We start from the raw sequence: 4611 nt of genomic DNA, 5'->3' as shown, positions 1-4611 counted from the left end.
CAGGGCATCAGCTCAGGCACCGGCTCAGGAGCTGGGGGATTAGCCACATCACTCTGGTATTTTAAGGCTCTCTCCACAGACCTGCAAGAATCCTTAGACAATAGAGCCAGGGCCCTCGTCAGAATTGAAGAACGGCTAGACTCCCCAGCCGGAGTCCTCCGAGACCCGCAAGGACTCGACCTCCTTACAGCAGAGAAGGGAGGGCTCTGCCTGTCTCTAGGGGAAGAAGGCTGCTTCTGTTTCAACCAGTCGGGCTCGGGAAGCGATGCCCACGAAAGTTAAGGAACAGGAAGAGGCCGGGTGCGGTGGCTTAAGCCTGTCATCCCAGCACTTTGGGAGGCCAAGGCGGGTGGATCACGAGGTCAAGAGATCGAGACCATCCTGGTCAACATGGTGAAACCCCGTCTCTACTAAAGATACAAAAAATTAGCTGGGCATGGTGGCGTGTGCCTGTAATCCCAGCTACTCAGGAGGCTGAGGCAGGAGAATTGCCTGAACCCAGGAGGCGGAGGTTGCGGTGAGCCGAGATCGCGCCATTGCACTCCAGCCTGGGTAACAAGAGCGACACTCCGTCTGAAAAAAAAAAAAAAAAAAAAGGAACAGGAAGAGCAAATCAGTTCCTGGTGAAATGTTCCTTACCAACAGGGTCCCAACCATCCCCCAAGCCGCCCCAAAGAACCCCTGAAGACGGTGCCACTCCTCCAGTCCATCCGAAACCAACCCTCTCACGGTCACCTTTCTTTTTTTCTTTCTCTCTTTTTTTTTTTTTTTTGAGATGGAGTCTCGCTCTGTCGCCCGCTGGAGTGCCGTGGCGCCATCCCAGCTCACTGCAACCTCCGCCGCCCGGGTTCAAGCCATTCTCCTGCCTCAGGCTCCCGAGTAGCTGGGACTACAGGCGCGTGCCACCATGCCAGGCTAATTTTTCTATTGTTGGTAGAGATGGGGTTTCATCGTATTGATCCAACTGGCCTTGAAGTCCTGACTTCTCGATCCGCCTGCCTCGGCCTCCCAAAGTCTCCGCCCTCTTTCAGCGGGAAGTAGCCAGAATAAGGACACCAGCCCATCTCCCTACCTAACCGCAGAGTCCAGATGGACAGGGCAAGAGTGCCGCCATCTTAACGAGACTCCATCACCTTAAAGTATCCAGGGTCCAAGTCTCAGGACTGTCTGCAAATGTCAGCCCCTCCCACAGCTTCAACAGAGCATAGGCCCTGACTGCAACAGAGCCTCACAAAGTCGCCAACAGTCACAACCGGCCAGCACTTCCTCCACTCCTCCGCAGCAGATCTTGTCTCAAAGCACACTTACCCCACCGAGTCCTTTAAGAGCCTCAGGCTGTCAGAGAAGCTTGCTCCTGAGCCTGCCGGCCAGAAGCCCCCCTCAGGTTTATGCTCAATAATGTGTCTCAACTGTAGAGCTGCCCTGCCTCCTTCTTGTCGTCATCCTGTTTTTTGGTTTGAGACAGAGTTTTGCTCTCGTCTCCCAGGCTGGAGCGTGGTGCTGCCGTAGCTGCTCGCTGTAAACTTGGTGTCCCAGGTTCAAGCTATTCTCCTGCCTCGGCCTCCCACGTGGCTGGGATTCCAGGCATCTGCCACCGTGACTGGCTAATGTTTGGTATTTAGTAGAGACAGGGTTTCACTGTGTTGGCCAGTGTGAGAGATGGGAAAGTTCTTCCGTTTCTATCTTAGACTACATTGTAAGGAGTTACATACAGTCTCTTGCTCTATGTCCATTATCTGCTATCAGCATAAACATAAACCCATGTATGTATATTCTCGAAATCAGCTATGTCTTAAATCAGCTGTCTTGACTCGCTCTGGCATGTCTGAGCAGGACTGGGCAAGCTCCAAACCCTGGTGCCAGCCGTTCCTTATTTGGAAGCCCTCCCGACCTTCTGCCGATCAGCTTCCTCTTCTCCCTTGTCTTCTTGCTCATCTTCTTTCCCCTTATCTATTCAGGAAACTTCAAAGTTTGTAACCAATTGGGTCAAGCATAGAATGTGAGGTCCCATTCCGGCCAATGGAAACTGGACACAGCAGTAGCGTGACTGCATCGGGCTGTGAAGTTATAAACGTCTCCGTCTCCTTTGCTGAGGAGTGCTCTTGTGACAAGACTGCCAGCGAGTTGCGGCCTTTCTGCAGGAAGTAAACAAGCCTTGCCGAGTGAGCCCTTGTCTCGGTGTGGACTTTTCCCGAGATTACAAACCGTTTCCAACAGCCAGGCTGGTCTCGAACTCCTGACAAGTGATCCATCCGCCTCAGCTTCCCAGAGTGCTGGGATTACAGGGCCGAGCCATCGCACTCAGCCACTTGCCCTAATCTTTCTATCCCAAGGTCAAAGCTGGAACTCCATTCCACCAGGGCCTCCTGGGAGATGAGAGGCCCAGGTGCCCTCAGTTTGTCCACAGGGAGCGGGCGGGGGCTCAGTACATTCAACACAACAGCAAATTGGCCTCAGGTCTCAGGTCTCAAGGTAGGGGTCAATGTCAGCTCTCAGGAATTGGTGTTCGGATGTGCACACAGCACATTTCACTGGACTGTATGCACACATACAAATCTGGGGCTAAATCTGCAGCCCTGAAGGGGGTCCTGTGCCTCCCTAAGAGAGCAGAGAGAGTAGGGGGAGGGAAGAGGGGGTGGGGGTAGTCCTGGTGCAGGGTGTGTTGCCCACAGGAGCTGTAGCCTGGGTGGGTGGAACCAGATGTGAGCTTCATCTGCCTCCTTCCCTGCCAGCTCCCGCTCTTCTGGAGATCTGGGAGCTCAGCGTTCTCGCCTCTGCCTCCCTGGGGGATTCTGTCTGTAGCTCCTACCACCAACTCCCACTCCCCAACCCCCACCCAACTCCACTGCCAAGTTCAGCTGGCAGAGGGGAGGGGGTGGCCGAATGGAGGGCTCCCCTGGGGACAGAAGGCGGGAGACCGGACCCCCCTGAGCCCAGCTTCTCAGCCTGTTTTCTCATCTTCCCTGGCGGGCTGGACTAAGTCTCCTCCTTCCTTCCTGAGCCTTGTGCTAAATGCTGTACATACCTCTGTGGACAAGATAGTCAGTCTCACTGTATAGTGAAACAGACATGAATCAAGGAGACCCACAAATGTGTGCTATGATGGTGAGACTATAGGCAGCTCAGAGGAAAGGCCCTAAACCAGCCACAGGCATCAGGGAAGGCTTCCTGGAGGAAGTGACATCGTTGAGTTGAAAGCAAAGGTTAGGGCTAAGGAGAAGGGCTAAGTGACATGGTTGAGTTGAAAGCAAAGGTTAGGGCCTGACTGAGCGGGGTCTTGCAGGACGTGGGCATCAATAGAATCCAGATCATGATGTTCCCACCCTTCAGTTGAGGAAACTCATGGGATGGAACCCAAAGAAGCAGAAGGTAGCAAACTCGGTGGCTTGCGCCTGTAATCCCAGCTCTTTGGGAGGCTGAGGCTGGCAGATCACCTGAGGCCAGGAGTTCTAGACTAGCCTGGCCAACATGGCAAAACCCCTCCTTAACTAAAAATACTAAAATTAGCCAGGCGTGGTGTCGCATGCCTGTAATTCCAGCTATTCGGAGGGTGAGGCATGAGAATCGCTTGAACCTGGGAGGGGGAGGTTACTGTGAACCGAGATTGTGCCACTGCACCCAGCCTGGGAGATAAAGTGAGACTCTGTCCCCTACCAAAAAAAAAAAAAAAAAAAAAAAAGCAGGAGGGATTAGATTAGCTGGGGTTAGAAGAAAATCTGAGCCTGGATTTCAGACCCCACCTTGAATCTTGAATGGACTGGCCAGAGACAGAAACAGAATTGGAAGCTAGGCTCAGAAGAGGTCTGGTGGATGGAGCTGGCCCCAAAGTGGATGGGAGTCGAAAGGGCCTGTGGTCTACTCCCCTTGAATATCCTTTCTTCCCACTACCTTTGTAAAACTCCTATGCAACCTTCAGGAGCCAATCTAAATGCTTCCTCTGCTGCAGAGACTCAACACACACTCTCAGGCTTTACCGCATCTCTGATTTCATTCACATTTCACTTGTGCCTTCTAAAACAATAATCTTTCCTTATTCTTTCATTTCTCCTCCCTCCTGGCCCCTCCCTGCTCCTCCTCCCCACTTCCTCTCTCTCTCTCTCCCTTCCTTGCCTCCTTCTCTCACTCTTTCTTCCGCTCTTTCCTTCCTTCTTTTTTTTGAGACAGAGTCTCAGTCTGTGGCCCAGGCTGGAGGTCAGTTGTGCCATCTTGGCTCACTGAAACCTCTGCCTCTCAGGTTCAAGCAATTCTTCTGCCTAAGCCTCCCAAGTAGTTGAGATTACAGGCTCTCGCCACCAGGTCCAGCTAATTTTTGTATTTTTAGTAGAGTCGGGCTTGGCCGCTCTGGTCACCATGTTGACCAGGCTGGTCTAGAACTCCCGACCTCAGGTGATCTGGCCGCCACCACCTCCACCTCTCAAAATGCTGGGATTACAGGCGTGAGCCACCGCACCCTGCCCGTCTTTCTTTTCTGAGATGGGGTCATGCTGTGTCACCAGGCTGGAGTACAGTGGTGTGATCATAGCTCACTGCAACTCTTGCCCCCGAGGCTCAAGTGATTCTCCCGCCTCAGCCTCCTGAGTAGCTGGGACTAAAGGTGTGTACCATCATATC

The sequence above is a fragment of the Saimiri boliviensis genome, chromosome 2, assembly GCF_048565385.1.
Source record: "Saimiri boliviensis isolate mSaiBol1 chromosome 2, mSaiBol1.pri, whole genome shotgun sequence".
NCBI classification, from domain to species: Eukaryota; Metazoa; Chordata; class Mammalia; order Primates; family Cebidae; genus Saimiri; species Saimiri boliviensis.
Note: the sequence above shows the minus strand (reverse complement) of the source record.